This window comes from Acinonyx jubatus, chromosome D3 (assembly GCF_027475565.1).
Source record: "Acinonyx jubatus isolate Ajub_Pintada_27869175 chromosome D3, VMU_Ajub_asm_v1.0, whole genome shotgun sequence".
Lineage (NCBI taxonomy): Eukaryota > Metazoa > Chordata > Mammalia > Carnivora > Felidae > Acinonyx > Acinonyx jubatus.
The window spans coordinates 27,121,897-27,149,492 of NC_069392.1; the positions used below are offsets into that span (position 1 = coordinate 27,121,897).

The 27,596-nt window shown below is 42.3% G+C and overlaps 1 long non-coding RNA gene across 1 annotated transcript; it reads right to left on the bottom strand.

The window, feature by feature from the left end:
- Positions 1-3,468: 3,468 nt before the first annotated feature.
- On the bottom strand, positions 3,469-27,554 carry LOC128312401 (uncharacterized). The gene is made up of 3 exons (XR_008291696.1): positions 27,088-27,554; positions 25,161-25,224; positions 3,469-3,586 (listed from the first exon to the last, which is right to left on the bottom strand). It is a non-coding gene; the product is annotated as an uncharacterized LOC128312401 (long non-coding RNA).
- Positions 27,555-27,596: the final 42 nt, after the last annotated feature.

The following is a 27,596-nucleotide window of genomic DNA, read 5'->3' on the forward strand; positions in this document are numbered from 1 at the left end:
CAGGGATTGAACGGCCTCTGGGGCAGCTGGGTGTCATTCACCTGCCAGACCAGGCCATCATGGTGGCAGGTAGGGGCTGGGGATATCAGCCAGGCTCTCTGCCAGCAGGGAGACAGACCTATACCCAGAAGCCAAGTCTGGCACAGACAACTGTCTGCCTCCAGGAACGATGAGAGCAAGGTGGTCAAGACTGGGTCTTGTGCCCAGCGGGTAGAGGCCTCAACCTGGAGAAGCAAGTCCAACAGCCAGCAGAGCCAGGGAGACAGAAACTGGAAGCCATCTAGGAGGGCTGATGACTACCTTGCCCCCAGAGTTCCCCTTAGAGGGTCCCAGAACTCCTAGCTACTTCCTTCTGGTCCCACATGGCCCTCCCATTCTCACCAGGCTGGACTGGGGCAGAGAAAGCTAAACCAATCGAGGTCAGGGTGTCAGGCTCACACTCAAAGCCACACTTCATCTTGGGTCTGCTTCTGGGGACTTGGGCCAAAGAAGTCCCAGACATCTTCATGTCCAAGGCCAAGCGGTGGGTATAACCTCAGAGCAGCCCTGGGATTGCTCCAACCTGGGCAGACAGTCCAGGACAAATGCCAGCTCTGGCCACAGCGCAGGGGGCTGTGGTGGCCCCACTGCCCATCCCAGGCAGGCCCCTTAGTCATTATGGCTGTGGCATCAGAGACCACCTCCCCCCCGCCCCTCCTCTTCCCTCTCTTCCTCCCCCTCCCCTGTTCCTTCCTGAAATTATAAAAGTAATATGACAACATGACAAAACTTGGGAAAAAAAAGAGATATAACAAGATAACCAAGGTAAGAAACGTTTAGAACTGCAGCTTAGAAAAGAAAACCTCCTGAAAGGAAAGGCACCTTTTTGCCCAGAGAGACGAAAACAATATAGAGTCACTGGAGATGAAACAGATAAAATCCAAGAGCTATAAATCTTAGAGTCCAAGCTGTACGTACACATGATGCAATATGGGACATTTAATGTCTGTTTGCAGCATTTTGTTCTCCATGAGCTGAGGCCTTACTTCGTGAAGCTGTTTCTCGGCAGCTTCTAATGTTTGGGAGGCCTGGGCCCCAGCCAGCGACATTCCCTTTAATGGCAGCCTCTCCTCAGCCTCGGGGCTCAGCCAGGGTGCCACACACAGGCCACCGCGTGCTGTCCATCTCTCCGTGCCTGATCCTGACAGTGCAGCATGCCCAGGTGGGTCATTCCCTGTTCAAAATAAGGAGTATTCAACATAAACACCTTGAGAATCAGTGTCAAAGATTTACCACATATGCATATCTCCCCACACACCATTACACTGTTCATCTGGGCTTTTTATGAGAATCGGACATTGCTGTACACATTCTTCACATTTTTGTCACTCAGCATTGTTTCTCCGATTTCATCCATGCTGTGTGGGTCTCTGGCCTTTTGCAGAGACAGCTGCTATGAACATTCTCAGTGGGCCTCCTAGTACCCATATGCAAGAGTTGCTCTAGGGCATATGCCCAGGAGTGAAACCATTGGGTAGGACTGGCCACAGAATTTGCAGGACCCAGTGCAAATCAAAACACAGACCCCTTGATAAATTATTAGGAATTTCAACACAGCGGCAGTAGAGCAGTAAGGCAGGTGTGGCCCATGTGATTACACAGGCGTGTGGCCAGGAGGCCACTCTGCCACTGCCTCTTCACCCACCCAAAAGGCTCACAACAAGGGCTTGTGCCATACAGATGGCAATACACTGAGGGTCCGCTGTTCCACATCCTCACCAGTACTTCCTTGTTTCCATCAGAGTTTTTAATTTTTGTCAGTGGTACATGAAATGGCATCTCCTCGTGGTTTCAGATTGCATTTCCTTGGTTACCCGAGAGGGTGAGCAACTTATGTGTGTATTGACGGGTGACTTTTTAAAATTATTTTTTAATGTTTATTTATTTGGGGGGTGGGGGTGCAGAGAGAGACACACACACACAATCCTAAGCAGGCTCCGGGCTCCGAGCTGTCAGCACAGAGCCTGATGTGGGGCTCAAACCCACCAACCATGAGATCATGACCTGAGCCAAAGTCAGATGCTTAACCCATTGGGCCACCCAGGAGTTCCTGGGTGACTTTTCTTTTTTTTAGGAACAGGGGACAGAGTTGTTGCCTTGTTCTGTTCTCGCCCCTCAGTGACCACACGGCTTGGGTAGGTTACTCCCCTTCCTGGGGATTTCTTTTTCTTACCTGAGCAACAGAGATGCTGCTTTGCAGTTCTGCCATTAGATACAATCCTTAAGTCAGGAGCTGTATTCTCTTCATCTTTGTATCTTTGGCTCAAGGCCTGGCCCCAGGATGGTGTTACAGGCTGTCACTTCTGCTGAATGAAGGCTAAAAGGAGTTCACCAGGTAGTTCTGTAATATCAACAAAGGCAGACAGGTGAGGGAGCCTCCCTCTGGAAGCAAGAGGGGCAAGCAGAGGGGCAGAAAGCAGAGACCTGGTTCAAAGCCAGCCTCTGCCAGTCTCTGCAACCAAGGGAACATCACTTCTCTGAGCCTCTGTTTCCTCGCCTGCAAATCGGGATGATGACAGATCCCTCCTAGGGTTGCAGTGAGGATTGATTTAGATGGTGGAATCAGTGGTTACTCTTTTCACCTCACCCCTGGAGTTCTAGGATGCATCCCCCACACCCCACCTGCAGGGGTCGCTCTTCTCTCTGGGCACCAGATCTTTCTTCTGTCAACGAGGGGAGTGGGCCATCATTGATTCCCCACCAATGGGCCACTGAGTTACAGAGGCAGAGGGTCAAAGTTGGAAAGTAAATCTGACCAAGCTAGAGCTCCAGCTGAGATGGGTCAACATGTGCCCCCTTGTTTTGGACTGACATACAGTTTATAACAACAAAGCCTTTCAGTGTTGACCATCTGAGACCTGTGTGTGATAAGCTTAGGGGAAGGTCATGATATATTGCTGGAAACTTCGATGTCCCTTCTCATCCCCCATTCACTGGTGCCCTAACACATGTGTCCTTCCACTGAGCTGCTGAGCAATCCATGGAGAGCATATACAGGATTGCCAGTGCACCCCACCTGCGCCGAGTGACCACTGGTGGGCAAGGACTGGGTCTCGGGCTGCTCCTAGACACTGTCCTGGAAAGTCTCCTGGATACTTCTGACTCAGTGTGTCCAAAACTCACCACACTCTCCACAAGCTCCACCTCATCTTAGGGATTGGTGTCACCATCCTCCACCCTGGTGCCCACAGCAGAACCCAGGAACCACCTCCACCCACCTCCCTGCCACCCTGCCAACCCCTCCTCCCTTCTGGTGGCTCTGAGGGGAGCCATGTAAGGAGGTCCATGTAATCTATTATCCACAAGGTGACACCTCTGAGAGTGAGCGAGGGCCCTATTAATGATTGAACTGGGACAACAGCAAACACTTGGATGTCTGGGTGCATAACTGTGTATAAAAGTAGGCGTGGACAATGAGTAATGTAATTACCAGGGCACTGCTGCTGTAGCCAACGATGGAACACAGCCTAGATCTCCACCAGCTGGAGTTGTTCATAGGGTGCAATCTTACTCAGCATTTGAAATGCTGTTCCTGGATTTTAGGAGGCTTAAACAGAAAGAAAAAAAAAAGGAAATTTAAATAATTAGAAAAATATGAAAATTAGGAGAAACTCTTGAGAAAAATGTAAAATGACAAAAGCAAAATACAAAGCATATGAAAGTATGTGCTAACTATGTACATAACTGTATAAATATACAAAGAAATGTGTATATTCTACACACATATAGAAAAGGGTCCAGGGACAGCTCAGTCAGTACAGCATGCAACTCTTGATCTCCGGGTTGTGAGTTCAAGCCCTGCTTTGCGCATAGAGCTTACTTACTTACTTACTTAATTAATAGGACCCAAAGGAACTACCACAATTGGAATCATAATTACCTCTGGGTGATTGGATTCCTATTTTGATTTTGTAGTACTATTTTTGTATTTTCCAAATTTTTGGTAAGAATGTTTTACTTAAAAGAAATTTTTTTTAATCTTTATTTATTTTTGACAGAGAGAGAGACAGAGTGCAAGTGGGGGAGGGTCAGAGAGAGAGGGAGACCCAGAATTAGGAGTAGGCTCCAGGCTCTGAGGTGTCAGCACAGAGCCTGATCGATGTGGGGCTCAAACTCACAAGCCACGAGATCATGACCTAAGCTGAAGTCTGACGCTTAACCAACTGAGTCACTCAGGTGCCCCATGAATGTTTTACTTTTAAGATCAGAAGGAAAAAAAGGTTTTTAAAATTTTTTTTAATTTATTTTCAGAGAGAGAGATTGAGCAAGAGTGGGGGAGGTATAGGGAGAGGGGGAAAGAGAATCCCAAGCACTGACAGTGCAGAGCCTGACTCGGAGCTTGATCCCACACAGGGCTCGATTCCATGAACCGTGAGATGATGACCTGAGCCGAAATCAAGAGTTGGACACTCAACGGACTAAGCCACCCAGGTGCCCTGGAAAAAAAATATATTTAATATTACTTCAAGACACCAAAACAGTTCATTTCTTCACAAGTGCTTCCTGAGCCCACTGGTCTAGACTTTCCAGGATCCGGGGACAGAGGCCCTTTCTCTGGGGTGCCACCTTGATAAAAAGAAAAAGGCTCAGGCCAGACTCTGGGTTCCCCAGGGGCAGTGTGGTTGGGGGAATGGAGAAAGCTGAGAAGGCAGGCCTCCCTGGAAGGGAAGAGTGGGCATCAGGGCTGTGGGTGGAGTTGTAAAGTGGCCACAGGTGTTGGTGATCAATACCATTCAGTAGGCCAGTGGCCAAGGGTACAGTGGTGGTTAGACCATGGTCTGTGCTGAGAGATGACCACTGGGCCAGGAGAGCCAAAAGGAACCTGAGTGAGCAAGCCCTTGAGGACCTGGGGAGGGAGTTAGCACTTCCTGAGGGTCCTGAGCTTGGGACGCTGTGCATGCCTCCTTCAGTTATAATTGAGGCCCTGAAGGTCTTTGCCATCCCTGCCTAGAGGCTCAGTGCAGCCAACCCAAGGTCATTGCCAGTGTGCAGCAGAACTCAGGTTGCCTTCTCCTAGAATCAGCACCGGGCTCCCCACCTCTGGTCATCACCTGCTGTGGCTGTGCCGAGGGAAACTGCGGGATAGCGTGTGGTGTGGTGTGTTAGAAAGACAGCGCGCTGTGTAGCTGCCCATGTAGCTGAGTCAGAATAGAATAAATCTGTTAGAATTCTGCGTATGCTGGTAATTACTCTCAAACATGCTTTACCGAAATTTCTCCTCTCAAGAGCTGACCGGTTGCTTCATTTAGAAGATAAATACAGAGTCAGCAGGGGTGGGAGAGTAGGAGGCCTGTGCTCCCACCCCCACCCCGGTGTGGCTGGAGGAGAAGAGGGTGTGGTGTGAGCAGATTCTTGGCGGACTAGGGGCCTCCAGTGCGGCACGGAGGTTTCTCTATTCTTCAGTAGTAACAAGCCCTCAATTGTCTCTGAGGGTGGGGGCGGGGCAGTAATTGCATTCACATTTCAGCCACCTCTCTGTGGTGGGTGGAACTGCCTGAGTTGATGCAAACGGTCCTTGAGACCATGCTGTGCTTGCCCCGCGTGCAAACGTACTGCACATGTAAATAGGGCAATCTGAGTTTGATAAAGGGATTATTTACCAAAGTGTGGGAAAGGTGTGGGGAAACCGGAAAGCACAGAGTGGCGGCGGGGCGCCAGCTAGCGCAGGGGCTGTCGCCCTTTCTGGGCCTGGAGGGATGAGAGGAGGAGCTGTGTGGAGAGCGCCCCCTGCAGGAGCTGTGAGGAGAAGGGCCAGCCTGGTGCAACCCTGTCGAGGAGCTAAGGAGTAAACACCCAGAACTCAATTCTTCCTCTTCCAAATTCCAGCGTCCCCTGACCAAACTCACGCAAAAACCTGCCTGCGGATGCCCAACAGGTTCCAAGGGAGACGGGCAGTGGTTATGAAGGGCATTCGGCACCAATTAAAACATACCTTAAAAACATAGTTACCCTCAAAAGTTACCCTTAAAAACATACTCTGTAGGTAAAAGGATAAATTATTGTACATTCTTTTAATGGATTCCAATGTGTCAGTTTAAAAGATTGTGGAAGATTTCTTATGCTCAGACCAAGAAAACAAGCAATGAAAATATATCAAACTATCCTACTTCAATATTTAAAACTGTATAAATATACATGAGTGTGCTCTTTTAAACATTTTTTTAACGTTTATTCATTTTTGAGAGAGTGTGAAGGGGGAGGGGCAGAGAGAGAGACAGAATCTGAAGCAGGCTCCAGGCTCTGAGCTGCCAGCACAGAGCCCGATGTGGGGCTCAAACCCACAAATTGTGAGACCATGACATGAGCCTAAGTCGGGCACTTAACCAACTGAGCCACCCAGGTGCCCCAACATGAGTGTGCTCTTATAAGCACAGAAAAGAAGTCTGGTTACCTCTTGGAGGTGGAGTGCAGGCGGGTAGCTATAAACCTTCATGCCTTGCTTTACATGCTTTGCATTATTTGAATTCGTAAACATGAGTGTGAAATGTTTTTGTAATTTTAAAAAATCATAAAATAGAAAGAAAGGGAAGAAACTCTTGGAAGCCAGAAAGAGTGAATGGGCTGAAGAGGCTGAGGCAGGGAGAAACTGAGGGCCACTAGCCACAGAGAGGCCAGACCAACAGTGGTCAGGACCAACTGAAGCAGTGGAAGTAGGGATGGAGTGGAAGGCTGGCTTGCAAAGTGCTTGAAACCCTCCTCCTCTTCCCTCTCCTCCCTCCCTCTCCCTACCTTTCCCTTGGAGATGGCAACATGGCTGGAAGCCAAGGAGGCAGCTGGTATGGTTGGAAAATCAGTTACACACAAGGGGATTGAACAAATATATTGAGGATAATGGGAGCCAGGTTTTTCTCACTGTTGGAGGAGAATTACAAATGTGGAAAGGGGGCAGGCCTGAAGAACTGGAGCTATCAGGGTGAACTGTATGTGTGTGTATGTATTATATATATGTATATATAAATATATATATACATATATACAAAAATATGTATTATATATTGTATAATATACACATATATTTGTATATGCATATGTACGTATATGTATATATGTGTGTGTTTATGTATGTGTGTGCATGTATAGATGGATAGATATACAAATACATATGTTTGTGTGTGCATACTTTTTCCCTAGCACTGCCCGCTGAGAAGGCCTAGATAGCAACAAGCACATCAGGCACCCAGATCTTGATTTCTAAACATTATCCTTCACCAAAACGAATTAGGACTCCCTTGGGGTGCCTGGGTGGCTCAGTCAGTTAAGCGTCTGACTTCAGCTTAGGTCATGATCTCACAGTTTGTGAGTTCAAGCCCCACATCAGGCTGTTAATGCAGAGCCTGCTTTGGATCCTCTGTCCCCTTCTCTCTCTGCCCCTCTCTGGCTCATGCTCTCTCTCTCTCAAAAATAAATAAACATTTAAAATTTTTTAAAAAGAAAAGGACTCCTTGAAGAAATAGTTGATTCCAGTGTCAGTGGGGCAACTGGAAAATAAAGTATTCAAAGAATAGTGACATGTCAAAAGGACAGTAAGGGGCTCCCACCCACCAAGTCTGGGACAATTAGAGCATCAAAATAAAAATGATAAGGGGGCACCTGGGTGGCTCAGTCAGTTGAGCATCCAACTCTTGATTTAGACTCAGGTCATGATCTCACAGTTGTGGGATCCAGCCCCGATTTGGGCTCCATGCTGAGCTTGGAGCCTGCTTGGGAGTCTCTCCCACTCTCTCTGCCCCTCCCCCACTCACACTCTCCTTGTCTCAAAACAAAAGAAATAAACCTTTATAAATAAACAAACAAACAAATAAATAAACATGATAATAACCAACTACAACCCACTGAATAACCTAGGAATCTATGAGTCATATTGATTAAGGAGAAGGAAAAGCTCTTCCTTACAGTACAAAGCCAACTAATAAAAGTAGAGGGAGTGATGGAAATAGAGAAACCATCATAATGATGGACTCATTCAGGCCGGAGACTTCATGGATGTTCTAAGGCTGGTAGGTCGAGGTTTGATGAGGAACAGAATATTGCAAAATATGGAGCGTATTTCCCAAAACTAAAATTGGTGTCAACAAAATCTCCCACCCTTCATGCTCTTCTGCCACACCCCCATCAAGAAGTGAATAGTTTCCCTCTCCCTGAGTCTGGCTGGAGCATTTTCACTCACAACCAACAGAACATGGCAGGAATGACACTGTAAATTCTAAGGCCAGACCAGAAGAACCCGGCAACTTTTATCCTTGTCTCTTAGAGCACTCTTTCTTGGAACGCTGCCTCTCAGAACCGCACAGTCATACTATGAAAAGCCCAAGCCACAACAAGAAGCCACACACTGGTGACTCCACTGACAATAATCTCCAGTGAGCCTGTCAGTCACCCCAGCCCATCTTGGAAGTGGATCCTCCAGCCAGCAGCCATTTAAGACACTTCCAGCAGTTCAAGTCATTTCAGCTGAGGCCCCAGATCATGGAGGAGCAGAAATAAGCCAGACCTACCATGCCTTGTCTGAATTCCTGACCCACAGAATCCATAAGCATGATAAAGTGGTCTTTGCAATGGCACTAAATTTGGGGGTAGTTTATTAGGCAAATATAGACAACTGGAGAATTAGCATAGTCTCAGATATCTCCTCACAAAATACTTATCCAGCACAAAGAAGAAAATGGTAGCTTTATGGAGGAGAAACCTGGCAGACAGCAATCTGACAATGGAACCATGGTTCCTATGACCGATCAAGGTTCCCACGATGATCCAGTCATCATCATGATATGCTGAGAACAACACAGTATCATTTCAGCAGTACTCTAACATGTCCTGGGGCTAGTCTCAAGGAAACTTTGAACAGACTCAGATTGAGACAGCATCAATTTATCCATGATATTTTTAGAGACTCACAAAAATATTTTAATCTTAATTTATTTTGAAATCAGAAGGAAAAATGTCAATAGTATGAATCCAGTCTGCATTATATTCAACTTTATACCAAAGCAATATAAAGTATATTTTAACTTTTTTATGCAGGAAGGAACCCACAAATGCAAAAGTGCCTAGGACCAACCAGAGTCATAATGCATGCCTGGGTTGAGGACATCCTACAGAATGAAATGTGCCAGATGAGAGGGAATCAACACACTCCACCCTATCTCTCCCACTGAATGCAGATATCAAACTTGGAAAGAGGGGTGCCTGGGTGGCTCGGTTGGTTAAGTGCCCGACTTCAGCTCAGGTCATGATCTCACAGCTCGTGAATTCGAGCCCTGCGTGGGGCTTTGTGCTGACAGCTCAGAGCCTGGAACCTACTTCAGATTCTGTGTCTCCCTCCCTCTGCTTCTCCCCCGCTCATTCTCTCTCTCTCAAAAATAATAAATATTAAAAAAAAAAAACCTGGAGCAAAAAAGTAAACAATAATGGGCACACTGGGGAAGAATGCCAGAATTCAAAGTATTACTGAACGACTAGTGAATTTTCTCCTTTTCCCCCTCAAGTATCCCCCAGTTTAGAGTCAATGCAGTCTGAAACCTGGAAATGCGTATAGCATGAATGAGAGAGCTTCAGGAGGAGCTCATTTTCTCTGGCTAGAGGAGTGGGAAGGGGGACTCTAAACATGGAGAGAAATACAGGAAGATCCCATTTTTCTTTTTTTCTTTTTTCTGCACTTTCTTTTCTCACCCCCTAAACAATTTTGTGCTGGTGGTGGCAGCAGCAGAAACAGCAGTGGCAACGGGGGCCACTTCGGGAGCCTAAAATTCTGAGTGAGGAGAACATTCACCTCTGACCAGAGAGGCTGTGATTCCCAAAAGGGTGGGCCTCTCTCTCTCTCTCTCTCTCCTCCAATACTTGGCTCCAGATATGGGACCAGTCATGGGAGAATGTGGCAAAATGGGGGAAATACAGCCATACCTTTCTGGCCAGAAGACCACAAAGGGGAACCCCAAGGAACTAGAAAGGACCAGGAAGATTGCAAAGTTGTTTATTAACTATATGGGTCTGACTCTAAACAGCACACCATAGCTTTTGAAAAGTAAATTAGGACAGACACCACCCAGGTTCCAAACCGGCCACTGGATGGTACATCTGGAAGACAGAGCTGAAAAGCACTTCAAAGGCTTTGCAAATGGAACTGACACCAAACCACAACCCATGGAACACTGGATAAAACTTGCAGCCTGAATTCAAGCAAGTCAATTGCCTATTTAAACAAAAATATCAACATTCTCATAGGATTTAGACAGAACACAAAGTCCCATGACATAATATTCAAAATGGATACAATCCAATGATTTTATAACAATGAACATGTATTACTCAGCCTACAGAGAGCCAGGAAAATCTCAATTCACCTGGCAAGAGACAATCAATAGATGTCAACACTGATATGACACAGATGTTGGAATTGTCTGACAAAGACTTTAAAGCAGCTGCTATGTGTGTCTGTATGTCAGTATATGTCTTTATGCCAGTATGTGTTTATGTTGTTTTGATTACTGTAGCTTTGTAATAAGTTTTTTTAAGTTTATTTATTTATTTATTTAGACAGAGAGAGAGAGAACGAGTGGGGGAGGGCAAAGAGAGAGGGGGACAGAGGATTCAAAGCAGGCTCCGTGCTGACAGCACAGAGCCTGATGTGAGGCTCTAACTCACGAACTGAGAGATCACGACCTGAGCCAAAGTTGGACAGTTAAACGACTGAGCCACCCAGGCGCCCCTTTAGTAAGCTTTAAAATCAGGATGTGTGAGGGGGTGCCTGGGTGGCTCAGTTGGTTGAGCGTCTGACTCTTGATTTCAGCTCAGGTCAAGATCTCACAGTTGTGAGATTGAGCCCCTAGTTGGGCTCTGTGTTGAGCATGGAGCCTGCTTGTGAATTTCTCTCTCTCTCCCTTTCTCTCTGCTCCTTCCCTGATCATACATGCACTGTCTCTCTCTCTCTCTAAAAAAAAAAAAAAAAAAAAAAATTAGGATGTGTGAGTCATACAATTTTTTTCATTTTCAAGATTGTTTTGACTATTGAGGTACCTTGGAATTCCATATGAATTTTAGGATGGATTTATCTATTTCTGCAAAAGACATCATTGGAATTTTGATGGGGATTGCGTTGAATCAGTATATCATTTTGGGTAGCAATGACATCTTAACAATATTGTCTTCCAATCCATGAACATAGGATGTCTTTCCACTTATTTGTCTTCTTTAATTTCTTGCAGCAATGTTTCATAGTTTCCAGCATACAAACCTTTGGTCTCCTTGGTTAAGTTTTTCCTAAGTATTTTATACTATCTGATGCTATTATAGATGGAGTTGTTTTCTTAATTTTCTTTTTGAATCATTCATTGTTTTTGTATAAATGTGCAATTGATTTGTGTGTGTTGGTTTTGTATCCTGCAACTGTACTCAATTTGTTTATTGGTTCGAACACTCTTTTTCTTATTTAAAAAAATTTTTTATTTATTTTTGAGAGACAGAGCACAGCAGGGGAGGGACAGACACACACACACACACACACACACACACACACACACAGAATCTGAAGTACATGCCAGGCTAAGAACTGTCAATACAGAGCCCAACATGGGGCCCAACCCACAAACTGTGAGATTGTGACCTGAGCCAAAGTTGGATGCTCAACCAATTGAGCCACCCAGGCACCCCAGTTCTAACAGTATTTTGTAGAATCTTTAGGGTCTTGTACTTATAAGATCATGCCATGTGCAAACAGAAATAATTTTCTTCTTTCCTTTTCAATTTGGATTGCTTTTTATTTTTTTTCTTTTTTCAAACTTTTTAAATGTTTATTTTTCAAAGTGAGAGAAAGAGTGTGAGTGGGGGAGGGGCACAGAGAGAGGGAGACACAGAATCCAAAGCAGTCTCTAGGCTCTTAACTGTCAGCACAGAACCCGATGTGGGGTTCGAACCCACGAACCATGAGATCATGACCTGAGCTGGGGTGGGTTGCTTAACCAACTGAGCTACCCATGTGCCCCTTTTATTTTTCTTGTGAGAACTCTGGCCAGAAACTTCCAATAGTATGTTGAATGAAGTGTTGGAAGCTCACATCCTGGTATTGTTTTTGATTTTAGGAAAAAACAAAGCTTTTAGTCTTTCAGCATTAAGTATGAAGTAGCCATGGGTTAATACATGGCTTTTATTATATTGAGGTTTCTTCTACTCCTAGTTTGTTGAAGTGCTTTAAAAAAAAAGTTTATTCATTTAGGAGGGTCTGGGTGGCTCAGTCAGCTCAGCATCTGATTTCAGCTCAGGTCATGATTCCATGGCCCATGAGTTCAAGTCCCACATTGGGCTCTCTGCTGCCGGGGCAAAAGTACAATATTGGCTTTTATATTTGCTTATGAAATTACTTTTATTAGTGTTCTAAATTTTTTTTCATATGTCTTCAAGTAACTATCTAATGTCTTTTCATTTCAGCCTTAAGGACTCCATCTACCATTTCTTGCAGGGTAGGTCTACTGGTAATGAACTCCCTCAGTTGTTGTTTATCTGGAAATACCTCAATTTCTCCTTATTCTTTAAGGATAATTTTGCTGGATATAGAATTCTTAGCTGACAGAATTTTTCTTTTCTTTTTTTTAATGTTTATTTATTTTTGAGAGAGAGACAGAGCGCAAGCAGGGGCGGGGCAGATAGAGAGGGAGACACAGAATCTGAAGAGGCTCCAGGCTCCGAGTTGTCAGCACAGAGCCTGACGCGGGGCTCAAGTCTACAAACTGTGAGATCATGACCTGAGCTGTAGTTGGATGCTTAACTCCAGGTGCCCCTTAGCTGACAGTATTTTTCATTCAAGGTTTTAAATTTGTCCTTCCATGGCCTTCTGGCCTGCATGATTTCTGATGAGAAATGAGCCATTAATCTTTTAAGAAACTTTTGTACATGATGCATCACTTCTTCCTGCTTTCAAAAAAAAAGGGGGTTTTTTAAAAAATTTTTTCTTGTTTTTTAATCTTTGAGTTTCCACAGTTTGACTGTAATGTGTCTCAGTGTGAAACCCTTTGAATTTACCCTGCTCGGAATTCATGGAGCTTCTTGGATGTATATATTCATGTCTTTCATCAGATTTGGGAAGTTTTAAGTAATTATCTCTCAAATATTTTTTCTGACCCTTTCTCTCTATTTTCCTCCTTGAATTCCTATAATGCATATGTTAGTATGCTTGATGGTATCCCACAAGTCTCTAAGCCTGTTATGTTTCTTCATTCTTTTTTCTTACTGTTTCTCAGACTAGATAATTTCAAACGTCTTCTCCTCATTTTCACTGATCCTTTCTTCCACCTGCCCAAGTCTGTTCCTGAATCATTGTAATTTACAGTTCCAGAATTTCTGTTTGGAAACTTTTTAATAATTTTTTTAAAGTTTATTTATTTTTTTAAGTAATCTGTACACCCAGCATGGGGCTCAGACTCACAACCCCGAGTTCAAGAGTTGCATGCTCTTCCAACTGAGCCAACTTTTATAATTTCTATCTCTTTATTGATATTGACATTTTGTTCAGATGTAATTTTCCCAATTTCCTTTTGTTCTTTTCCATGGTTCCCTTTAGCTCATTGAACATATTTAAGACAGCTGATTTAAAATCTTTGACTTATGGGGCGCCTGGGTGGCGCAGTCGGTTAAGTATGCGACTTCAGCCAGGTCACGATCTCGCGGTCCGTGGGTTCGAGCCCCGCGTCAGGCTCTGGGCTGATGGCTCAGAGCCTGGAGCCTGTTTCCGATTCTGTGTCTCCCTCTCTCTCTGCCCCTCCCCCGTCATGCTCTGTCTCTCTCTGTCCCAAAAATAAATAAACGTTGAAAAAAAATTAAAAAAAAAATAAATAAAATCTTTGACTTAGGGGTTCCTGGTTGGCTCAGTCGATTAAGCATCCAACTTAGTTCATGACCTCACAGTTCCTGAGTTTGAGCCCTGCATTGGGCTCTCTGCTGTCAGCGTGGAGCCTGCTTCAGATCCTCTGTCCACCTCTCTCTCTGCCCCTCCCCCACTGGTGCATTTTCTCTCTCTCCCTCAGAAAGAAATAAACATGAAAAAAATTTTTTAATAAAATCTTGGACTTAGGGGCATCTGGGTGGCTCAGTCAGTTGAGCATCTGACTCTTGGTTTTGGCTTAAGTCATGATCACAGGGTCATGGATGGCACCCTGCCGGGCTACACACTGAGCATGGAGCCTGCTTAAGATTCTCTCTCTCCCTCTGCCCTCTCCCCTGCTCATACTTTCTCTCTTTTTATATTTAATTTAATTTAATACTAAAATCTTTGACTTATAATTCCAATGTTTGGACTTCCTTTGGGATGAGTTCTGTCAAATTACTTTTTTTCTGTGAATGAGCCATTTTCCTGTTTCTTTGTATGTTTTGTAACTTTTTATCTAGAACTGGTCATTCTGAGTACTGTTTGGTGGTAATTCTGGAGATCTAATTCTCTTACTCTTTAGAGTTTTTTGGTTTTTCTAGTTGATGGCTGGAGCCATCCTTTTATGACTTTTCCGAACTATTTTTGCAAAGTGTGTATTCCTTGTGGTATTCACTGAAGTTTCTCTTTCATTGTTTCTAAGGTCAGCTAATAATATGGTGAAATTTCAATAAATGTCTTGCTCCTAAAAGAGGAAAAATAAATAGGTCCCATTTCTCTCTCTCTCTTTTTTTTAATGTTCATTTATTTATTTTTGTGAGAGCACGCACATGTGAGCGGGGGAGAAGCAGAGAGAGGGAGAGAGAGAAACCATGCTGTCAGTACAGAGCCAGATGCAGGGCTCAATCTCACAAACCATGAGATCATGACCTGAGCCAAAATCAAAAGTCGAATGCATAACAAACTGAACCACCCAGGCGCCCCAAGTAGGTCCTATCTCTTTAAATACTCTCACAGTTGGCAGCCTGTGGGGGTTGAAACAATGGCCAACCTCTGAGCTCCTCTCAGCAATCAAAAGCAGCAATTAGCAATCAAAACCCACAATCACAGTTTTTGGGGGATTATGTGGTTGATCACCTTGGGTCCAAAAGACTGTGCCAGTTATACAGACTCAGTCCCTGCAGCTGCCTGCTACCAGGATGAGGGATTGGCATGGCATCTGCTATCACGTGAAAAACTGAAATTGAAATTTACCAGCCTCCTTGTCAACCTCTCTCCTTTTTACTGCAAGCGTTCTGTTAGACTCCAGTTCCAAAATAGTTGCTTCAGGCAGTTCTGCCACTTTAATTGTTTCTGTAAATAGATGGAATCCTGAAACTCCCTACTCTGCTATCTTCTTTAGTGTTACCTTTTGCCAATTGATTTTTGACAAAGCTGCAAAGGCAATTTAGTGGAAAAAGGACAGTCCTTTCCACAATGGTATTGGAAAAATTGAACCTCCATAGGCAAAACAAACAAAAAAACTTCAATATAAGCCTCACACATTATGCCAAACTTAACTCAAAATGGACCATAGATCTAAATGTGAAATGTAAAACTATAAAACTTACAGAATAAAACATAAAATATACTACTATATACCTATTAAAATAGGGAAAATAAAAAATATTGACTATATCATGTGCTGGCAAGAATATAGTTACTAGCACTTTCATATATTGCTGGTGGGAATGTAAAACATGGTCATTCTGGAAAACAATTTGGCAGTTTCTTATAAAGTTAAATATACGCTTACCATATGACACAGCAATTCCGCTGTTGTGCATTTACTCCAAGGAAATGAAAACTTATATTCACACAAAAACCTATATACAAGTATTTATAGTAGCTCTATTCATAATCACACAAAACTAGGGGGAAAAAATGTCCTTCAACTGGTGAGCAGATAAATAAACAGTGGTACATCTACACAGTGGGATGGAATACTACAAAATGAACAAACTATTGATACAGCAATTTAGATGAATTTCAAAGGCATTATGCCAAATGAAAGAAATCATTTGGAAAAGGTTACATATTTTATGATTCCATTTAAATGGCATTCTCAAAAAGATGAAACTACAGTGAAGGAAAATAGATCAGTAGGTTGTGAGGGTTAGGGAAGGGGGAGTTTCACTATAAAGGGATAGCACAAGTGAGTTTATTAGGGGGTTAATGGAAGGGTTCCATAGCTTTATGGTGGTGGTAGATACACAAATCTATATATGTATTAAAAATCCATAGAGCTGTATATTTTAAAAGTCAATTTTGCTGTATGTTAAAAGATAAAATTAAAAAATATTCCCTAAACATACAAACAAAACAAAAACACATGGTCGTGAATGGTAGAGAAAGACCAAGGAACTGTTATATACTGAAAACAAAAAAGGCATAACAACTAAACGCAACTTATGATCCTGAATTGAATCTTAGACCAGAAAAATAAGAGATGTTGGTTGGTACAATCTGAATAGAGTCAGGACTGGATGCCCGTATTGGCGTTGAGTTCCTGATTCAGATGAGTGTACTGTGGCTATGTAGGAGCTTTCTTGTTTGGGGAAATACACTCAGAGGTATTTAGGGATGATGAGGTCATCAACTCTTTAACTGTCTCTCAAATGGTCCATGAAAGAACTATGGCAATAATTATATATATTACATATTATATATAATGTTTAAAGTATAATTATATCTCTATATTAATATATACATATATTATTATATGCATAAATTATATATATGTATATATATATATATATATATATATATATATATATATGGAGAGAGGAGAAAAAAAGGGATATGGAAGTTCTTTTTTTTTTTAACGTTTATTTGTTTTTGAGAGAGAGAGTCAGAGTGTGAGTGGGGGATGTGCATAGAGAGAGGGAGACACAGAATTGCGAAGCAGGCTCCAGGCTCTGAGGTGTCATCACAGAGCCTGATGCAGGGCTCAAACTCATGAACTGTGAGATCATGACCTGAGCCAAAGTTGGACACTTAACCAACTGAGCTACCCAGGCACCCTGGGGATATGGAAATTCTTATACTGTTCTTGTAACTTCTAAGCTTGAAGTTATTTCAAATTATAAAAGTCAAAGAATGTTGAGATGACTCTCCCATGCAGAAAAATTCCATCTACAAGGAGATGAAGCATAACTCCCCACTCCTTAAGTATTAGCTGGGCATAGTGACTTCTTTCCAGTGCACAGTCTGGGAAAGGGAGAAAAAAATAATCACTTTATAGGGGAGAAATCTGACAAACACTAACTCAGCCAGGTGATCAAAGTAAACACCAACAGTGATGTCATGTTGGTAGCATATAGCCTCGATATTGTGATGAAAATGGCACTTTAGGGGCGCCTGGGTGGCTCAGTCGGTTAAGTGTCCGACTTCAGCTCAGGTCATGATCTCGTGGTCCATGAGTTCGAGCCCCGCGTCGGGCTCTGGGCTGATGGCTCAGAGCCTGGAGCCTGCTTCCGATTCTGTGTCTCCCTCTCTCTCTGCCCCTTCCCCGTTCATGCTCTGTCTCTCTCTCTGTCTCAAAAATAAATAAACGTTAAAAAAAAGTTTAAAAAAAAAAAGAAAAAAAAAGAAAATGGCACTTTAACTCTTGTGGTCTTCCTCCCCAAAATGCACATAGCCAGAGGTATGATAAGAAAACCATTAGGCAAATCCCAGTTGCGGGATAGTCTACAAAATACTTGACCTCCTCAAAACTGTCAAGGTCATCAAAAACATGGAAAGTCTGAGAAACCATCACAACTACACAATGAATAAATGTAATGTGAGATCTTGGAACAGAAAAAAGACCTTAGGTAAAAATTAAGGATATCTTAATACACTATGGACTTTAGTTAATAACAGTGTATCAATACTAGTTCATTAATTGTACCAAATGTACCATACTAATACAAGAAGTTACTAATAGGAGAAACTCAGTGTGGGGTATTGGGAACTCTGTACTATCTTTGCAATTTTTCTGTAAATCTAAAAAAAAAGGTTGTTTTAAAAAAACAAGCAATATTTAGGCAGTCCAATGAGGAGGATTTGGGTATCAGTTGGATGTTAGGGGTGGTAAAGAATGAGGTTGAGGAGCACCTGGGTGGCTCAGTTGGTTGAGAGTCTGACTTTGGCTCAGGTCATGATCTCATGGTTCGTGGGTTCAAGCCCCACATCGGGCTCTGTGCTGACAGCTTGCTCAGAGCCTGGAGCCTACTTTGGATTCTGTGTCTCCTTCTCTCTTTGACCCTCCCCCACTTGTGCTCTGTCTCTCTCTCTCATGAAAAAAAAAAAAAAAAGAATGAGGTTGAGGAAGGTGTTTACTTTTGGTTTGGGGAACTGAGAAAGCTTTTGAGTGAGCTGGAAAGACATAGTGGGCAGGTGGGAAGTTCAAGGAGAGATTTGTAATGAGGGGCTGTATGCTTGAACGTAGAACTGGTGTGTGTGATTTGGGCTAGACGGGGAGACTTGGGTGAAGATAATGGCTATCTGGGAGGAATATGTCATGTGACAGCCCTTTTGGTGGCCTATCCCTTCTTTTTTTAATCTTTTTTTAAATTTATTTTTTATTTATTTTGAGAAAGAGAGAAAGAGTGTGCTCGCACTTAGGAGCAGGGGAGGGGCAGAGAGATGTGGGAGAAAGAGAATCCCAAAGAGGCTCAGTGTCGTGAACACAGAGCCTGTTGCAAGGCTCAATCCCACAAACTGTCATCATGACCCCAGTGAAGAAATCAAGAGCTGCCAGATGCTTAACCAACTCAGCTACCCAGGTGCCCTCCTCTTTCTTTCTGAGTACTGCAGCCCTGATTTGATTGGGTGTCTACCATTCCCCATGTGACTAGGGAAGAGTCACCTTCTCCTAGGTTCCAAGGGTAAACCTTGATTGGCCTAAGGCACTCATGGCTTCTTTCTTCTTGATGATGATTAGGTGTGGCAGACACATGACCCCACCTGTCAATGAGGCATGAGCAGAAGCCCACTGAGTGGCTAGGTGGTTTCCTCACTCATAAGAAGGAGACTGCAAAGACACAATTCCTTCCTGCCCTTGAATAGTGTAGCACCTTATGCAGTCTGGAAATGCTACAGCCATCTCCCTGTCTGCCTGAGGATGATGCCAATGCACAGAATTGGGCAGAGGCTAGAAAAGGGCAGAGAAGAGAAGCAAGAATCTTACCTGTGGGATTCCTGTTAGGTGAGGAAGTACGAGTCCTTAATGTTTATACCAATTTGGGTTGGTAGGGCCAGGTCTGGGGTGAGGCAATTGAGACACCCAGGATGCAACACTTAAGGAGGTGCCCTCTCTCAGATGCTGCTGCTGACCTTGGGAATGATTACCTCCTTAAATATGGCACCCTAGGTAACTCACAAACCTAATCCTGGCTCTGTTTGATTCAAAGTTTTCTGAACCTACAGCTTAAAGCTTCTATCTGGCAAGCAGAGGACACTGAAATTTAAGGAAAAGGAGATGAAAAATGCTGCTCTATTTGGGCCAGAGTGATGTTATATAATAGTGCTGCCAATGGCCAGCCCAGCCTTCAGCCTAATATTAGACTGCCCTCCAAGATTTCAGTAGTAGCCATCTTATTTTCATAATTTTCTTGACCCTGTGACTGTGATCATATTTCTTCCCTCACTGAAACATTATTTAGTAGAAGGTTTGTTAATTTCCCACTGGTTGGAGATTTTGAAATTTAAGTTGTGCTGTGATCAGAGGATTTGTTTAGGATTGACCTGAACAATATTTGCTTATCTGAACTTATAAAACCTCTTGTGGCCCAGTGTAGGATACTTTTTTGTATTTCATGCAGGTGTAGAATTCAACCTGTATTTTTTATGACTTATTAATTCTGTTGTTGAATTAATATTTATTTTTATTTTATATATCATAGTCTGATAATGGTGTGTAATATAGTTTACTATAACTGAGTTTCTATTACGTGTATTTCTAAAGACTTGTTTCCTGTTTTACATTGCAATGTTTTTTGGTACATTTGGTTTCACAATGCCTTTTTATACTATATGCATATTTTGGCACCTTGTTTTTTTAACAACAGTACATATTCAGAGTTTGTCTTTTGATCTGATCTGAGATTTTCCTATTTACATTTTTCCTATTTATTTACATTTGCCTTATTCATTACTAGTCTAACTTCCATCATCTAATATTCTGGTGCTTTGATGTTTTTTTTTTTCTTTTCATTCTGTGGTAAAATTCTGTCTTTAGTGATTTAAAAAATTAAAAACTTTTGGGGGCACCTAGGTGGTTCAGTCAGTTAATTGTCTGACTTCGGCTCAGGTCATGATCTCATGGTTCGTGAGTTCAGGTCCCACATCAGGTTCTGTGCTGACAGCTCAGAGCCTGGAGCTGGCTTCAGATTCTGTGTCTCCCTCTCTTTCTGCCCCTTCCTCACTTACACTCTGTCTCTCTCTCAAAAAATAAACATTAAAAAAATTTTTTTAATTAAAAGAATTTTTTTATTCAAGTAAAATTAACACTGTTATATTAGTTTCAGGTGTACAATATAATTATTCAATAATTCTATACAGTTCTCAGTGCTCAATAAGATAAATGTACTGTTAATCCCCTGTATCTACTTCACTCATCCCCCCAACCCCCTCCCCTCTGGTACAGTTCGTTCTCCGTATTTAAGAGTCTGTTTTTTGGCCTCTTTTTTTCTTTCTTAATTCATTTGTTTTGGTTCTTAAATTCCACATGTGAGTGACTGACTTACTTCACTTAGCATTATATCCTCTAGGTCTATCATGTTGCTACAAATGATAAATTTTATTTCATTTTTATGGCTGAATATTCCATTGTATATATACCACATCTTTTTAAATCATTCATCTGTGGAAGGACACTCAGGTTCCATATCTTAGTTATTGCAAATAATGCTGCAATAAACAGAGGAGTGCATGTATCTTTTCAAATTAGTGTTTTCATTTTCTTTGGGTAAATACTCAGTAGTGGAATTACTGAACTATATGGTAATTCTCTTTTTAATTAAAAAACATTTTTAATGTTTACTTATTTTTGAGAGACAGCATGAGCAGGAGAGGGGCAGAGAGAGAATGAGACACAGAATCTGAAGCAGCCCCAGGCTCTGAGCTGTCAGCACAGACACAGGGCTCGAACCCACAAACCATGAAATCATGACCTGAGCCAAAGTCGGACGCTTAACTGACTGAGCCACCCAGGCACCCTCTCTTTATTTTTAAAAATATTTTATTTATTGATTTTATTGATTTTTTTAATTTTTAATTTTTTAGAGAGAGTGTGTATGAGTGGGGGAGAGGGCAAGAGGGAGAGAGAGAGAGAGAGAGAGAGAGAGAGAGAAAGAGAGAGAGAAAGAGTCTTAAGCAGGCTCCATACTCAATACAGAGCCCAATGCAGGGCTCGATCCCACAACCTTGGGATTGTGACCTGAGACAACATCAAGAGTTGGACACTCAACTGACTGAGTCACCCCGGTGCTACTAAAGATTTTATTTTTACTACTTTTAAATGTTTATTTATTTTTTAGAGAGAAAGAGGGGGAGCATTTATGCAAGCAGGGGAGGGACAGAGAGAGGGAGACAGAGAATCTTAACCAGGCTCCAATGCTGTCAGCACAAAGCCCAATGCAGGGCTTGAACCCACGAAACATGAGATCATAACCTAAGCCAAAATCAAGAGTCGGATGCTTAACTGACTGAGCCACACAGGTGGCCCAAGATTTTATTTTTAAGTGATCTCTATACCCAACATGGGGCTCAAACCCATAACCTCAAGGTCAGGAGTCACATGCTGTACCAACTGAGCCAGGTAGGCACACCTCTTTTTAATTTTTTGAAGAACCTCTATAGTGTTTCCATCATTGCTGCACCAATTTGCATTCCCAACAAAGTTTCCTTTTTCTCTACATCCTTGGCAATGCTTGTTATTTCTTGTGTTCTTTATTTTAGCCATTCTGATGGATGTAAGGTAATTATCTTATTGTAGTTTTGATTTGCATTTCCCTGATGATTAGTGATGTTGAGTATCTTTTCATGTGTCTGTTGGCCATCTGTATGTCTTCTTTAGAAAAATGTTTGTTCACGTCCTCTGCCCATTTTTAAATCAGATTATTATTATTATTATTATTATTATTACTATTATTATATTGATGTTGAGTTATATAAGTTCTTATATTTTGGATATTAACTCCTTATTGGATATATCATTTGTAAATATCTTCTCCCACTAGGTAGGATGCCTTTTTGTTTTATTGATAGTTTCCTTCGCTGTGCAAAAGCTTTTTATTGGTGTAGTCCCAATAATTTAATTTTTCTTTTCTTTTCTTTGCCTTGATGTCATTTTTTATGATTCCTTGCTGTTTCTTTTCCATTTACAACGTGACAAAGTGTCTGGTACGCTTCTTGGTACAAGGCTCTTGATTTTTGCTGCGTGAATTACATTTTCCCTTTTTTCTCTTGTAATAGTTTATACAATAGACATAAAGCTTCCTACAATGAAAAAACATATGAAATTATACTATTTTTAAAAATAACTTTTGTCTTCATTTTATGTAAAACAAAGACTTAATGCCTGGCTTTTTCTGCCCTCTTTCTTCCTTTCTGGTTTTTCACTGCATTAATCTAAGGTTAAAAATCCAATTTTAAAAAATCCTTTTTCTCACTTTTTTCTTTTGCTTTTTGTTTGTTACCATAGCAACAACAATCATTTCAACTTATCAGCATCAAACAGTCTCTACTGAGTGGTGTTTTTGTTCAGTTATCTCTCTATCTTTAGCTAGTTTCAAGGCTTATTGCCAGTTCTTTTCCCTCATTTAATCATTCATGAGTTTCTGATTCATGTCTTGGTGGCTTATTATACAATTCTGAGCAATTTTTGCAGAAAAGGGAGTTAGTTGGGTAGTGTATTAGTCAGAAACTCTTGTGGTTTCAAGAGACAGAAACCTACCTCAAACTGACTTTACTAAAAAAGAGAATATATTGGCTCATGAACCTGTAAAGTCCAGATTCAGCTGATTTCGGCCTCAAAATGTGTCATCAGGAAATTGTCTCTATATCTGGACTCTGCTTTCCCTATCCTGCCTTCATTCTCAGAGGGCATTTCTCACATCATGGCATGTTTTGCCCCAACTCATACTCACTCCCCTAGAACGCCAGCAGAAAGGGAGCACTCTTTTTCTGATTGTTCCTATAAAAGTCTGGGCCAAGTTTCATTGGCCTGTATCAGGTAACATGCCCATCCTTTGAACCAGTGTCTGTGACACTGACTGGGTCACATGCTTACTTATGACATGGGGGTGGGGCCAGTGCTCCAAACCACTTAAGAACATACAACAGTCAGTTTGCCAAAGAAAAATTGGGTTATTGCTTACAGAAGGAGGACTTAAAACAGAAGATGTCCATTGTTTTCGAAGATTTTACAGATCTATGAACTGTCACCACTCTAGAAGGATAATAAGGAAGACATCCAGGTGGCCAGTTGCCCATCTAAGCAGGGTTTTATGCTTAGATAGTGGTTTCACATGGTCTCATAGTGTTCCAGAACCTAGTTCTCTGCTTTGTGTTTCCAAATATTTGTTGCTGTCAGTGTAGCTAGATGGTTGTTCCCTTTGGGCCTGACTCATGCTAACTTGACTCAGCAGAGACTGATGTATATGTAATTCCCATCTTAGGATAAATAGTAATTGCCAAAGGACCTGAACAGGGCTGTCTTCTGGTTAGTGAACTTTCCCTGCTGAAAACCACAAGTGAAGCCAAACTCTAATCATAAGGTTATTTAGCACCCATGGAACCAAGCAAGAGAAGTTCTCTGGAAAAAAATTAGTGGCCATGATAGTGTGGTGGCTTTAAAACGTCCACCAATGCTGGAAGAGTGAAGAGAGAACATGTCACAGGGCGAGAGATAGGTATGTGGTATGAATAGAAGACAAAAGAGTGCCATAGGGAGCCCCTGAATTGCTTTAAGAAGGGAAAAGACATGGTCAAATTTGTTATGGGAAGATTGATCTGGGTACAAGGAGAAGCAACTGGAGATGGGCCACACTGAAAGCAGAAGGATTAAGGTTACTGCGGTCCTCTAGGTGAGAGAGTTGATCAGTAGCAGAATGGCAGTGGGGATGAGGTAGATATGTTTAAAACAGTGCTTTTCAAAACTGTGTAACTCTGTGTGATTGGCGGATGCTAGCTAGACTTATGGTGATCATTTCACAATATTTACACATATTGAATCATTATATTGTACATCTGAAAGTAATGTAATGTCATATGTTGATTATACCTCAATAAAAAATAAATAGTGCTTTTCAAAGTTTAATATGCACACAAACCACCTGGGGATCTTGTTAAAATACAGATCTGGATTCAGTATGTCTGGGTGGGGGCCTGAGATGCCACATTCCTAACAAACTCCCACACAATGCTGACACTGCTCGTTTGGACACCATACTTCGAGTAACAAGGATTTTAGGACTGTAATTAAAAACTTTTTTAAAGATTTTATTTTTAAGTAAACTTTATGCCCAAAATGGGGCTCAAACTTACAATCTTGAAATCAAGAGTTGCATGTTCCACCAACTGAGCCAGCCAGCTGCCCCAGGATTTCAGAAATGTTAAAGAAACAGAATTTACAGAAGTTTGTGACTGGTTCAATGCAGGGAGTGGGGGAGGTGAGAGTTGGCAACAAGGGAAAATGGTAAGGAGTTGGTAAGGATCATACTCAAAATTCCAGTTTGAGTATCCAGGTGGTGATGCTATCCACAGATACAAGAGGAGGAACAGGTTTGGGTGGAGCAGATAATAATAAAAGATAACATTTATTGAGTACTTGCTATGTGCCAGGCTCTTTACATATGTTGTCTTATTCTGTACAAAAAACAAACTTATGAGGTAGGTACTATTATGATCTTCACTTCAAGAGTGAGGAAACTGAGGCCAAGGTCATGCAGGTAGTAAGTGGAGCAGCAAAACTGAAACCCTCTAGCACTCTGAGTGCAGAACTCCTGCTCTAGCTATCAGCAATTCGGACATGTGGAGGTGAAGCATCTGTGGGGATGTCATATAGTGTTATGTAGGTTGCGTAGGTTGTGTACGTAGGTATAGGTTGTATAGGTAGGTATAGGTTATGTAGATAGACAAGCTGACCTGGAGTTCAGGAAAGAGATTCTGAGTAATGGTTTAGGAGCTGGGAGGAACTCAGGATTGGAGGGAATAAAACCATCCAAGGAAGGTTACAATTTACCTCCTCAGAGTGCTGTCAATCTTTTCCATCTTCCTTTTGCATTTGATTATTACAAAGGAGGAATCTGAAAAAAAAAAGTGTTTTTTTTTTAATGTTTATTTATTTATTTTGACAAAGAGAGAGGGCAGGCGAACAGGACAGAAACAGAGGGAGAAGGAGAGAGAATCCCAAGCAGGCTCCACACTGTCACCATGGAGCCTGACTTGGGGCTCAACCCCATGAACCATGAGATAATGACCTGAGCTGAAATCAAGAGTTGGACACTTAACTGACTAAGCCACCCAGGCACTCCAACAAGTGTTTTTTTTTTTAATAAATAATTTTTTTTCCTTATTGGAGACTGTATTTGTTCTTTATCTCTGAGATTTACTAATTTTTCCAGATTACATCTTGAAATTGATTTATGCTTAATTTTTCTGGATCCCAGTGAATTCCCTCAGTTTTCCACCTGCACCTCAGATGTTTTCAGAACTAAGGAAAGTTTTATTAGAATTTAAATTATTGCCTGTAATTGATTTTCTCTGTCTTCTCTTGAGCAATGCCTATAGCTTGATGTTCTCCTACTCATTTTTTCTTAAAGAATTCCATCACTTTGAATTTTTCTCACATTTATCTTCTGTATTGATGATTTGTTCTTTTGCATTGTCAAATCTGCTTTTTTACTGCACTATTGAATTTTACTTCAGTTACTACGGTTTTCATTTCACAGTACACTCCATTTATCTTGGCCTGTTCTTTAAATAATATTTTTTAATGTTAATTATTTATTCTTATTTTTTTAAGTTTATTTTGAGAGTGAGCGAGAGAGAGACAGTGGGAGGCACGGAGAGAGAGAGAGAGGGAGAGAATCCCAAGCAGGCTCTTTGCCATCAGCACAGAGCCTAATGCAGGGCTTGATCTCACAACAATGAGATCACGACATGAGCTGAAATCAAGAGTCAGCTGCTTAACCGACTGAGCTACCCAGGAGCCCGTACTGGCCTGTTCTTTAAAAGATACAATCTTTTCTTAATAAAGAATAAAAGTGAGGTGTATTCTAAAACTGTGTTCTGCTTAGTGGACTAAGTATGTTTCAAGGAGTAAGTTTTGGCTCCAGCACTTTATTTCTTTCTTTTTTAATGTTTATTTTTGAGAGAGAGAGCGAGCGAACAGGGGAGGGGCAGAGAGAAAGGGGGACAGAGGATTCCAAGTGGGCTCTGTGCTGATAGCAGCGAGCCCAATGCGGGGCTAGAACTCAAAAACGGAGAGATCATGACCTGAGCTGGTCACTCAACCAATGGAGCCATCCAGGCGCCCCTCTGGCACTTCATTTCTTATCTCATGTGCCACATATTTACTTCCCTACAAGGTTTTTAAAGAGTTTGCCTATTCACTTTTGAGACTAATTGAAATTTGCTGATGTGTAGAAGTCATGAGTTGAAGGCTTTCAAGATCAGTGTTGGACAACTGGGATGCAGGATCTTACATCCTTACTCCCTCCCTCTCCACAGATGGCCTGGGAAATGGCTCTGAAGCAGTGGCTGCATCATTTGTTTCATTGTCTTAGCTATTCTTGGTTTTCACTTGCTTTAGGATTCTGATATTTATTTTTCAGCCTCTGGTGCTTGTGAGTACTTCCAAGGTTTCAGTTTGTTTGTCTCGTTTTCTCTACATCTTAATGTTTGGGTTTTAGCGTTTCCATCCTTGCATTTGTTTCAGTATGTCCTAAGCTTGTGTCGATCTGTACCTATCTGGGCCTCAGTCCCTGAATCTCAATGTCTTTCTCCACTACCTTCTAACACTTTACCCTGCTTTATATTTCTTCATAGTACTTATTACAACTTGAGTATTTTTTTTTACCTCTCTTTTCTTTCTTTCTTATCATCTCCCTCTAGAATGTTGATGCCCAGAATAATATAGATGTTCAACAAACATTGGTTGAACGAACCTGTCTGATTAGCGTATCCGAAATCTCTCACTTCAGTCTCCACCTTTGTGTTTCACACTTTCTCAGTATTCAAATGTCTTTTGTGGTTTCGGTCAAGCCTTTCGGTTTCTGTCCTTGTCTCAAGGCTTCTAAGTTTGTGTGCGGGCCACTGACTGGCGCAGGCCTGCTGCAGGCCTGTGGCCGGTGTGTGGTGCGCTGGCGTCCCTCATGCGCTGTCCTAGGTCGTTCCCTGACTCAGTCAGTACCCCGCTCCGGGGCTTTCCCTTCCCTGACAGTGTCTCCGGCTCAGCGATATACACCCCAACCTGACGCCTCGGTGTCCTTTTGCTGCTCCAGAGCCGCCTCCCGCGCCAACTCCCCCGCGAACGCACGTGACCACGCAGGGCGGTGACTCTGCCGCCGCCGCAGTGCTCCGCCCAGACCTCGCCGCTTCCGCTGGCCATTGCAGCCCCGCCCCGAGGCGGGGAGAGCCAATCCTCGTACACGTTTCTTTGCTCCGCCCCGGCGCC